Here is a 13041-nt window from a genome sequence, read left to right as displayed (position 1 = left end):
GTTATTATTTTTAAGAAAAACTAAGTTATTTTTAGTAAAGCTAAATTTAAAACTACTTCACTACAAAATTAAAGAAATACCAAATCCAAAATTTGGTTTTACTTCCTTGATTTGACAAGGATAGCCCTGATGAAACATAATTTATATTCTTTTGCTTTTACAAACGTCTTTAAAATATGTTGTACATATTTTATTTAGATATCTAAATATCTGTGATTCTGTGTATAGAAAGAGCATCCTATATAATAAAAGCCTAATATGCTAGTGTCCGGTCATCTGTTCAACCAATCAAAGTGTAATATGCTAATGACATGTTAAGGCCGCTCAACTGCTCACTATGACATGCACTGACCACCAGGGGGCAGGCAGTCAATTGGTCAACCAGTTGCTATGATATGCACTGACCACCAGGGGACAGACATTCCATCCAGTGGTTTAGCTTGCTGCTGGGGTCCGGCCGATCGGGACTGAGAGAGACGGGCCAGACACGCCCTGGAGCCCACCTGTGGTCCCTCCTCAGCTGACCAACCTCCCACGTCCTTCTCCAGCCCTGATCATGTACCAGAGGGGTCCCTCAGCCTGGCCTGCACCCTCTCGCAATCTGGGACCCCTCAGGGGATGTCAGAGAGTCGGTTTCAGCCCAATCCCGCAGGCCAGGCTGGGGGACCCCACCAGTGCATGAATACATGCACCAAACCTCTAGTCATTAATAAATATCATACCTGTATTCTGAGTGACAATTGAATATGACGAAGATCTTGTCTACATAGTTTATGTACAATGTCTGAAATATTCAGGTATCATGGATATCAAGGAAAAGTGTTCTGTTTTTCTTTGAAGGTGGATGCAATTGCAACTCAGAGGCTGTTAAAGGAAATAGTGAACAGAACTCCTTAACCAAGTATGACAGCAAGGTATATTCCAGTGGTTAATTGAATGGAATTTGTTATTTTAATAATGTTTGAAATTAGAGGTTTAGAGGAAGTACCATAGAACTAATTAATAGTCAGGTAACATTTATTTTTGTTTTATCTTAATTGGACTATTGAAGGGGGAAAACCATTGGACAATTATCCCTTACCCTGTGTTATTATTTGTCATCATTTATTAGTTAATATTGTTGGTTTGCTATGGCAAATTTAAACTCCCATTTAGTAAAATATACCTTTAAAGCTGAAATTTAATTATAGGTAATTTATTGTACCTGATATGAATCTTAGGTATTAAGTCAATTATACCCCTTTTTCTCTATTATGCAACCTTATTCTGAACTTTGAATTTTACTCTAGGAATTTTATTTTGCAAAACCAAATTTAAATCATTATCGCATTGTTTTATTTTAGCAGTTTTATCTGTACCTTTGTAATTCAGTACATTTTAGGACAATTTTTCTTTCTTTGTGGGGGGAATCCCAACATGAACCAAAGAATTATAAAATAAGGGAAACAATAACCCCAACATTTGACCTTTTAAACCCATACCATGGGGTCTTAATGCCAGATAGTGACTAGTGACTACTGAGGGAGCCACTGTTCTTTAATGTACAGTATTCTAGAAATCAGAAATTGATGCTTTAGCCCTGACCAGGTAGCTCATTGGTTACAGCATTGTCCCAATACTCCAACTTTGTGGGTTCGATCCCAGTTCAATGGTACAAGCATATACCATTGAATGCATAAATAAGTGGAACAGCAAGTCCATGTTTCTATCTCTCTCCCATCTTCTCTCTCTTAAAAAAAAATAGAGAGAGAGAGAGTAAAAGTAAAAGAAATTGGTGCTTGGTCAGACACAGTGTTATGGCTCTATGCTCTCTAAGCAATTTCATCTCTATTCCATTTTTGCATTCCCATCTCTAGGAAGAGCAAAAGTCAATCTCTTTGCCATTTTCTTCACTCATAAGGGCCAATTCAGGTTGGATAAATTTAAGAGTGGTAAAACATAACCAACCCAACATAAACGGGCACAGTCCAGAACACCAGCACAAAAGCTCATTCATTGGCTGATCCCATTCAGACCCACTGAATTGTGTGTAATGGACCCAGGTAGTAAGTCAAGAGGAAGAAATTGAAGATACCTCACACCATGCCATGGTGATCATTACCATGCCATCCTGCTCACAGTTCCCATTGTTTTATTAGGGTTCTTAGCATCCTTACCATCTTTCCAAAATTTATACAGGTTACGATGAATGATACTTAGGCATCACTAGTGAACAGGAAATAGAAAAAAATATACATTTAAATAGTTCTTTAAGAATAAAGGCTCAAGTTTGATCCAGAATGAAATGGAGATATTGGAAGAGTGGGCTTGAGAGCAGGCAGTTCTGTTTTTTGTTGTTGTTTTTTTCCTTTATTGATTAAGGTATTACATATGTGACCTTATTGCCCCATTGCCCCCCCCCCCCCCCATGCTGTCACCCCCCTGTTGTCTGTGTCCATTGATTAGGCTTATATGTATGCATACAAGTCCTTTGGTTGATCTCTCCCCCTTACCCCCACCTTCCCCTACCTTTCCTCTGAGGTTTGAGGTTTGACAGTCTGAGGTGTTTATTGAGGTTAGAAGGTGGGGTCAACAGGACAGAGTTTGCATGGTTTGAACTTCCCCTGTGTAGCCAAGGGAGGTTTTCTTATTACCGTGCCCACAAGTGGGTGATAAAAGGAAAGGAAAGGTTTGCAAGAAGTATGTCAGAGGTCTACATAAAAAATGGAGTCATGCTCTTAAATTTTTTGAAATTATATTACAAAAAATAACATCTATTAATTAGTTAAAAATTACTAAATGCAAACTGTGACTATAGAAACTTCTGAAATAATTATTATTGCTAATAAAATCTAAGCTACAGAAAGGAAACATAATTTTATTTTTCTACCTATCAAAGCTTTAGTAATTCAAGATTAGAATGCCTTGTATGTAGTCTATTTGTGTTCATATTAAATCTTTACTCATTTTCGTTTTTCTCATTCAGGATTTGGCTACTTTCTATTTCATATCCTGTTATTTATCCCAATATACCAAGCAGAGTGGTTTCTTGAGAGAGCAACTGGGTAGTCTTCTATGTGTTGTAATTGATGCCTGTTAACATTTGCCTGATCTTCTACCTAAATCTATCTTCCCTCTTTCATAGATCACTTTGTTTTGTTTTCTAGTAACTTGGGAAGAAAAGAACATTAAAAGTTAATGTAATTTAACTCTCTGTCAAAAGAATTATCCCATACTGATGAGCGATCAGATGTTCAAGGAAAATCTGTCCTGTAATTTCTGTAAATCATATACTTCAAGAGATTATTTTTTCACCTTTTATATGCAATTACTCTTCTCCAGACTCACTAAAAGTATTTGAGAAAAATGAACATTTTAATGATAGTTATGAAAGCAAAGTGAAGGAAGGAGAAGTACTTTTAGAAAATGGAACACATCATGGGGATTTAGACCATGGGGCTGTTTAAAGAAATGTATGCCTAATTACTGAAAGAGAACCAGGAAAAGAGAAAGGGGAGTGAGAGAAAATTTTTACATTTATCAAAAATTTTGCTGAAGGCTGCTCTTTGGCAATTTTATGACTTTAGGACTCAACCCAATTCAAAACTGTTTTAAAAATGAGGAGTGAACTATAGTGTAAGAAGCTTACAGAATGTTTCTACACACTAATAAACAGTAGTTATATGTAGGTTGCTTTAAGTATTTTAGACATAGTGTATGTGATTTTTATCAGTAATGGTAATAATGTAGAGTGAGGAAACTAAAAATATACAAGCTAATTCCTCTAGACCTCATAAAATGTTCCAATACTTTATAAATAGACTTTAGCAATGTTTCCAAAGAAATAGGAATATGTTGCTTCCAATGGGTTTAATTTGTATAATATGATAGTATCCACATAATGTTCACCAACTGTACTTCAGAAAATGATTTGTTTTTTGAATTGATAAACTAGATGCTTTTTTTAAAAAAATTTTGAGCCAACAGTCCTGTTTAACTGTATTTTTCAAAGTCAGTTTTAGCAGCTTAAGAAGAAAGGCAGAACGTTATCATTTTCTCATTTTAATGTTTTCTTCCAAGGCAGATTCTCCCAAGTAGGTTTGAACACATTATGTCTGGTTTCCAATGTCATCTATTCTGCGCATTTGAGGTGCAGGTTTACTACTGTTACCTGTAAAAAGAGAAAGGCATGAATGATGATTAAAATTGGAGTGATAAACTGAATCACAGAGACCAGAGTGTGGGTTTAAAGCAAACATCCATAGCTCAGTGCCCAACCCCAACCACACAGCTGTGATCAGCTCTTTGCAGGTTTGTTGCAAAAGTAGTAATTCAACCATATTGATTTTCATTTAAATCACTGGAGCCTCTTATAGGTTCAAGTAGAAATTTCTGTGGCATTAAAATAATGTCCACTGAATGAATGGATATTATAGCTTCATGCTCTGGCAAGATAAATAGTAATTATTTATGCTCTAGAATAGAAATAGTAAATGTATGTTCCATAAATTTCTACTGCCCAAATAGAAATATTTATTTAAAGCATGAATAGGCATTAACTAAAACAGTACTCAGTAATTACATAAACAAACATTAAGGGGAATACAGGAATTAATACCTGTAGAGCTTTCTGATTGTTTGTTTATGGGCCCTGAACTACTCATAAACATGTTACAGATACATAAAACAGAAAAAAAATGAGTAAAGTTATTTCCCAAAATTAAAAAAAAATGTTTCATGTTTACAGAAATATTTGACAAAATATGATCTTATATTTGGGCCCTTCAATCAACATGATGTTTATAACTAATAAAAAACTATAACATTGTTTTTAAACTAAAGTTGCTGCAAGTAAACTCTATATACATCAATCAAATTCAATAATTCTGAAGAAGGTCCACCAGACCTTGTAAAATGATCATGCATTTATTAACTCTTAAATCACACACTTCTTTACCTATTAGTTTGGCCAGCTGTGTAGCTGTTTATCCTCTTGTGCTAAGTTCCTGAGAGAACAAGAGTATTCTTGTTGACATCCCTTACACTACTGCTGCCCCATAGGGGTTCAAAGAAATGAAGCGAGAAATTGATTTGAGGGAGTGGAGAGACCTCTTGACAATATCAGCAACAAACTGCTTTGTGCTAATCATCAGACATGGCCTTGGAGGACTCTGGGTCCTAACTATGCCTCTTTTGATGGCTCTGTTAGCCTGATAGGGTTGGTCAGATTGTGTCCAAACAAATTCACAATTTTAAATTTAAAAATAGTAGCAAATAATCAAACATTTAATACTATGTTGTAGGTGCAATATAATAAGCATTTTGACTCTTTTTCAATAAAGCAATTGGCTGGAAACCAGGTAAATATAGATGTGTTCAGATTGGAAGTATTGTTTTAAAAAACTAGCATTCTAGACTGTGAAACCAAATAAATGAATAGTTAGGAGAGTCATATATAAACATATAAGTAAGAACACACATAAACCATTATAATATCAAATGAATAACATATTTATTGTCATTATATAATTATTTATTAATTGTACTTTAAAAATTAACTGATCAATTCTCTAATAGACTTTATGAGACACAATAGAGGGTAAATCAAGATTCCTGACTTCATGAAGCTTGTAATCTGATGAAGTAATCGATAGTAAAAGCAATAAATGCTGAATACACAAATAGATAAAGCAATGAAGGCAAAGGACTGATTTGTGCATACACTAAATAATCAAATTTAAATTTGATTTAAATTAATAGTGCCTATATCTTTAAAATCAGTCTGTCCATTTTGAAAGGTACATAAAACTGTATCTGTATTTTACTTCTTAATGGTTTTAATTTTCAAGAAACTTAGTTTATTAGTATGTGAAAACAGGTTGTCTATTTTCCCAAGTGGGATCATTAAAAGTGAGTGGGGAGGCTATTTTAATGCTCTTATCTTTTCTGATGCCAATTTTCAAAGTAACCTAAGATTCACTGTAGAAAGATAAATAACTGATGACTTTATAAGGAATAATTTATAGAGTGTAGACAGATGTCTTTGCAATGGTTATCTTTCTGGATGCATCTGTTCGGTGTGTTTCTTACATTCCCAACAAAAAGGTGGCATTTTGGGCTGTAATTCTATCATCTAATCATATGGAAACCTGCCAATTCTTATTAACATCTTGACATATTATTGCTATAAACTTATCATAAGTTCTTCTAATGCAAGATGGGTTTAAATTCTTAGAGTTGAGCTTTATGCTGTGTATCCATTAAATGCCCGATCCTTTGCTCCTTACATCAGCAAAACTTTCAGTCAAGTAAAACAGCTGTTGGCCAGAATATGAATTACAGATTAGGCCCTGAAAGGTTAACAGTTAGCTGTTTGGGATACAGTTTAAAAACTAGAGAAAACAAAAAGAATAAATGTGTGTTACACTCTTTCATATTAACTTCTACACAATGTTAACTGGTATATCAAGCCCCTTATATTTAGACATTACCCAATGGAGATGCAATGGATCTTTATTACAATAATATAGTTTTGTTTTGGTTTTTTGTTTAATAGAAGGTATTAACCTTTCAATTGCTACAAAATTAAAAGTTTAGCCTGGAAATCTATCTTTAGACAAAAAGAAAAACCATTATCTGAGACTGTAACAAAGCTCATCAAAAAGCTGAAAATGCTCCATGGTTACTAACAGGATATATTATAAGGAAAATGTCACCATGCTATTTTATCTGTGTTGCACGTAATTTAAGAACTATAAACTTAGTTCTCATCCAGTATGTCATAGACACATTGAATGCACATCACAAACATATAACAAGATGCTTCCTACCTAAAGGGTCATCAAAATCATTTCTGTAAAGAATTATAATTTCTTAATGATTTATATTAATGCTAACTTGGATAATTTAAAATAATATATTAAAATGCAATACAGAACACTTCATTATGTACTTGTGTTAGAGACAAACTAAGTTTGAGACAAAATTAAGAAATTGCCTGACAATTTGAGACAAAATTAACACTTGCTACATATTCATAAATTATGGTAAGGGATATGTTGCCAAATTTAGAGATATTAGGGAGAAGAGTATGTTTTATAAAGTAGAAAGAAGAAATATTGACAAAACCTCTGTTTCTGGCAATCTTTCTATTAAAATGGAATTTTTGGAGGTGGGGATTGGAGGAAATTCAAACTGGTCTTCAGGTATAATTTGCAGTTCTTGTTGGCTGCAAGAGAGTACCTTTGAGACATTGCAAAAAAAATGTTCAGCCCTAACCGGTTTGGCTCAGTGGACAGAGCGATGGCCTGAGGACTGAAGGGTCCCAGGTTTGATTCCGGTCAAGGGCATGTATCTTGGTTGCAGGCACATCCCCAGTGAGGAGTGTGCAGGAGGCAGCTGATCAATGTTTCTAACTCTCTGTCCCTCTCCCTTCCTCTCTGTGAAAAATCAATAAAATATATATTTTAAAAAAATCTTTAAAAAAATGTTCATTGTTGTGGGGAGGGCTTTCAGTGGCTAACAATTTCTTGGATCAAGTTTGGCTCAACAGGGTGCTTTCGGGAAGTCAAACTCTCTTAATGGTTCCTACAGTGGGGAGGGTGACTGTCATGTCAGGCAATTTCTTAATGAGTTTACATTTCTTGAGTATGCAGTAAAGGATTTGAAGTTAGAAATTGGAGGACAAGTTTCTACTAACCTGTTGATGGCAAGGAAAAGCCATCCTACAATTAAGTCAGACACAAAAAATCTTCAAAGTATACAACCAAAAGTAGTTAATCATATTGTGATTATGGAAGGAAAATAAAACCATGGTTTTAAAATGCCTAACTCTATAACTAATTTTAATACTAGAAACTAAAAATATATTGTCTTACCCTACTGTCATCCCTTGATGATCCCCCCCATGGCCCAAAGTTCAATTATTAAATACTAGAGGCCCAGTGCACAAAATTTGTGCACTTGGATGGGGGGTCCCCTCAGCCTGGTCTGCGCCCTCTCACAGTCCGGGAGCCCTTGAGGGATGTCTGACTGACAGCTTAGTGCTGCCACGGAAATGGAAGAGGCTCCTGCTGCTGCTGTGCTAGCCAGCCGTGAGCCTACCTTCTGGCTGACAGCACACCCCCTGTGGGAGCACACTGACCACCAGGGGGCAGCTCCTGCATTGAGCATCTGCCCCTGGTGATCAGTGTGTATTATAGTGACCGGTTGTTCTGCTGTTTGGTCGATTTGCATATTAGCCTTTTATTATATAGGACTAGAGGCCTGGTGCACAAAATTCGTGCACAGGAGGGGTCCCTCAGCCCAGCCTGCACCCTCTCCAATCCTGGACCCCTCAGGGATGTCTGACTTCCATTTTAGGTCTGATCCCACAGGGATCAGGCACAAATTGGCAATTGGACATCACTCTCACAATCCAGGACCACTGGCTCCTAACTGCTCACCTGCCTGCATGCCTGATCACTCCTAACCACTCTGCCTGCCTGCCTGATGCCCTAACTGCTCTCCTGCTCTCCCCTGCCGGCCTGGTCACCCCTAACTGTCCTCCCCTGCAGACCTGATCATCCCTAACTGCTCTCCCCTGCCAGCCTGATCGCTCCTAACCGCCTCTGCCTCAGCCCCTGCCACCATGGCTTTGTCCAGAAGATGTCTGGTCTAATTAGCATATTACCCTTTTATTAGTATAAATTATATATATTCACAGGAAATATATATATCCCTGCTAACATTTAACATTTTCTTAATACTTAGAGCTATATGTAAAATATCATATTAGGCAGTTCCACCTGAATGTCTTATAGACATTTTAAACTCAATGTATCTAAAGTATACATATTGCATTTTCTTATATATTTGCTTCTTCACCTTGGCTTCCTATATCAGTAAATGACACCTCCTAGTTCTTGACTTTTACTTTGTCTTCACTCTCCAACCCAATGCATTACAAAATTCAATCAATTCTAGCTCCAACTTATGTTTCAAATCTATTAATTTTCCTTCCATATCTCTGCCACAGATTTGGACTCAGTTCTATTCATCCCTCACTGTTTCCTGGAGCAAACCTTCAGCTTCTGAACTCTTCATTCTGCCTTCAATCTTGACCCCTTCCTGATTCTTCTTCACATATAAAAGCTAGGATGATTTCCAAAAATGCATATGAATAAATCACTTTCAGAAATAGTAAATATATCACTTCCATAAATAAATTAAGCATGAATAAAGTTAAACATTAGTGTATAGAATTCCTCCAAACAAGCAGAGTTTATATAGATTTATAATATTCCTTTAAGCCCTCCTTCCCCCACACTTGTTCAATTTTCCTGTAATATTTTATTCTACCAGATTTCCTTGTCACATACTACCCACTTCCATTGTTGTTTTTTAAATAATATTAACATTTAAAAATCATAATAATAGCATCACCTTATATTTTATATGCTTATTTAGAATTCCATTTACTTTCTCAAAATATAATCTTCTGAATTTGTAGGGAAGTTATCATGAGCAATACTATAGATGATGTCACATCTCAGACAAACTAAGTTTCTGTACAAGGTCACACTGCTATTAAATGGTCACTCCTGTTTCCTCATGCCTCTCCATGAGGTCTCTCTCTGGCGCTCTTTCAGCTCAAAGCACATGGCATTTTGACTCTAAATTTTTATAACACTTGCTAATAAAAATACATTATAATTTATAAATTGTCCTTTGTTTTCAAAACAATTTTCTTATGCTAAGTATTTTAATACATATTTTATGTTGGAAAATGTTTAGATTTTCAGAAAAATTACAAAAACATTAAATACAGAGTTTTCATAATACCACATCCAGTTTCACTTCTTATTCTCTTATATTAATAAGGTGCAGTTTTCACAATAATGAATCAATATTGGTACATTTTATTAGCCAAAGCTATGCATTAGATTTCCTTATTTTTTAATATCTTAGATTTTAATCTAATGTCCTTTTTTGATTCCATGATCTGATCCGGATACCTCATGACATTTAGTCATCATTTCTCTTTAGGCTCCTTTGGCCATGACACTTTCTCAGACTTCCCTTTTTTATGCTTTGAAAATTTTGAGGAATACTGTTTTGTTATTTCATAGAGTGTCCTTCAGTTGTTATTCATTTGATGTTACCTCATAATTCTTGGGTTATGACTTTTGGAAGAAGACCATGGAGGTAAAACATCATCCCCATCACATTCTAACAAGGGTACATACTGTCAATGTGGCTTATCACTGTTGATGTTCATCTTGTTTGCTTGACTGAGTTTTTGTCATTATTTGTCAAGTAGCTGTAAAAATCACTATCTTCCTATTTCCATGCCATTCTCTTTGGATGGAAGTCCCATGAGCAGCCCACACTTAAGGAACGGAAAGTTGTGCTCTACCTGCTTAAGGGCAGAGATCTACTGAAATTATTTGGAATTCCACTGCATGGGAAATTTGTCTATTGTCTCTCATTTACTTATTTATTCATTCAATCATTTATTTATATCAATATGGACTATGGACTCATGGATATTTATTTTATCATTTGGATTGTAATTCATACTATGTTTTTACTACAATTGTTTCAACTTTGGCCTTTGGGAGCTCTTTCAGTTGGTTCTCATTTTTCTTTTATTCTCACAACTTCTTGCAGAAGCTATATCATGATTTAGTATACTGTTGCTCCTTTCTTATTTTGTGCAATATATGAAAGCATAAACTTCCTAGCAGGTTGATCCAGCTCTATCCCCTAGCTTCTCTCGTCCTTCATCAGTCTCCAAATACAAACAAGGTTAATATAAATTAATTCCTTACAGCTCATGTTATTAGTTTTCATAATATATTCTCAATCTTTCTTTTTTTTATTAACAAATCTTTGCATTTGGGTGTTGGAGTGTTTTGTATATGTTTCTTAATTCCCCATAAACAATCTGGGTATATAATATGCATTTGATCCCCTGGGAACATTTATTGGCATATCAGGAAAGATGAATAAGTAGTGATACTGATAATAAAATGAGAACCTTTATGAACTTTGCTGCAATGAATTAATTTAGAGATTGTACCAATTCATTAATTCTTCAACTATAAAGTAAATCAGTAGTTCTCAAACTTTAGTATGTATCAGAATCACCTGGAAATCTTGATAAAATTAAAATAACTGGGCCCTATCTTTGAGTTTCTGACTCAATAGATTTTACATGTGCCCAAGACTTTGTGTTTGTAAAAAGTTCCCAGTTTTATTGGTTTGCTAGAGCTTCCAGAACAAAATAACACAAACTGGGTGGCTTCAACAACAGAAATTTATTTTCTCACAGGTCTGGAGGGTGGAAGTCCAAGATCAAGATATTAGTAGGGTTAGTATCTCATGAGGCCTCTCTCCTTGGCTTTCAGGTGGCTGACTTTTTGCTATTTTCTCACCTGGTCTTTCCTCGGTACTTACCTCTGTTTAGTGTCTCTTCTCTCCATTTCTTATAAAGACACCTGTCAGATTGAATAGGGCCCACTCAAATGGCCTCATTTTAGCTTAATCACCTCTTTAAAAATACAATCTCTAAGTACAGTAATGTTGTGAGGTATTGGGGGTTATGGCTTTAGTATATGAATCTTGGGGGATACATAGTTCAGCCCAGAACAAGTTTAAATAATGCTGAGTTAGAGAATTGCTAGCTTAAATAATCAAGTTGAGCCAACTGAAAATGATCTGGATAAGTTATGGTGACAACACCAGTGAGAAAAAGACAGCAGATAATATCTGAATAGGAAGTCTTCTCTCTTCCAACATTTTCTGAAAATGACAATCGCACACTAGAAGATTGGGGAAAAGAAGCTAAGTTTGTGTGAGGAATAGGGATGCTTCATCCCTCACCTTCCATATACTCTGAATTAACAGAAGGAAAAGTACATCCATGTGAGGGAACCTTCAAATGCATTAGAAACTCTCAGCCTTCATAAGTAATGTGCCAACTCTCTTGTTTCCTGCTTTCTGCTTATAACATGGTGTATGTAGATTACTCTTAAAGGTGCTTATGAGTGGGGGACACAGGGATTTCCAGACTTAATCGCTGTGACATTCAAGTTGGGAGCATTATAGGTATCATGCCAATTAAGGAATGCTTTATTCCATAGAATTTTCAGCACAATTGTGTCAGAGATTTCTCCAGAGAAGTAAGCTAGTGTCACCATCAGTTCCTAATTAGGTCAGAAATTTTTTTAAGTTCATCCCCTGAAGTTATTGGCCCTTGAGAATATATGTCAAATGTTGGAGTTTCCAATTTAGCTTTCTGCCCTGCAGAAGGGCTCAAGATTTGTAAACACTCTCCCACAAATGAGCAAAGCCAGACTCATTAAAAGCCCATCTCCTGGTCTCTTTGAATCAACAAATGCCACTATTACAAATTCTGATTTTTTTCCTCACCCATAAGGATTTCTCTTTAATATCTCAGATGCTTCATTTTATGATTAAAGAAGGTAGTTGTGTGTGTGTGTGTGTGTGTGTGTGTGTGTGTGTCCCCTTATTTTCTTTATATTATTTATATCATGGCCAAGTTCTTTGAATGTAGTTTTTATACACTTTGCCACCTCTTTTTACTATATTTAATTTGATTCAGTATTAAATAAATATGGAAGGGACCTTGGTGGTATGTATTTTAAACTACACATATGTTAAGTGTCAGAGTTTGACAGAAAACCAAACATCATTGAGGCCAGAACAGAAGAGAGGTATTTCAAAAGTACTTGAGAAACTTCTACAAATGTCAAAGATAAACCAATGAAAACTAATTTTACCACCTTCTGAAATCTTTTGTTTCAAGTGTGTATGTGTGTGCATGCACGTGAGTGGATGGAGGAGAGGAGTAGTACCTCACATGACAGGAAACCTCAGAGGCACTGCAGATCTTGTTTCTTACCCAAGCTCCATACCCAATCAATCACAAAATGTTAAAACTTGGGCTACTAATATATTCTGAATCCAGTCTGAGTCTTTACTGCAATTACATCTACCTCTCCAGCAACTGTTACCTTATTTCAGGTTTTTAGCTTCATCCCTAAGTTCAAGGGTTAG

The sequence above is a fragment of the Myotis yumanensis genome, unplaced genomic scaffold (assembly GCF_028538775.1).
Source record: "Myotis yumanensis isolate MYYU_CA2020_CCGP unplaced genomic scaffold, mMyoYum1.0.hap1 SCAF_2, whole genome shotgun sequence".
Lineage (NCBI taxonomy): Eukaryota > Metazoa > Chordata > Mammalia > Chiroptera > Vespertilionidae > Myotis > Myotis yumanensis.
This window is presented reverse-complemented; position numbering follows the sequence as displayed.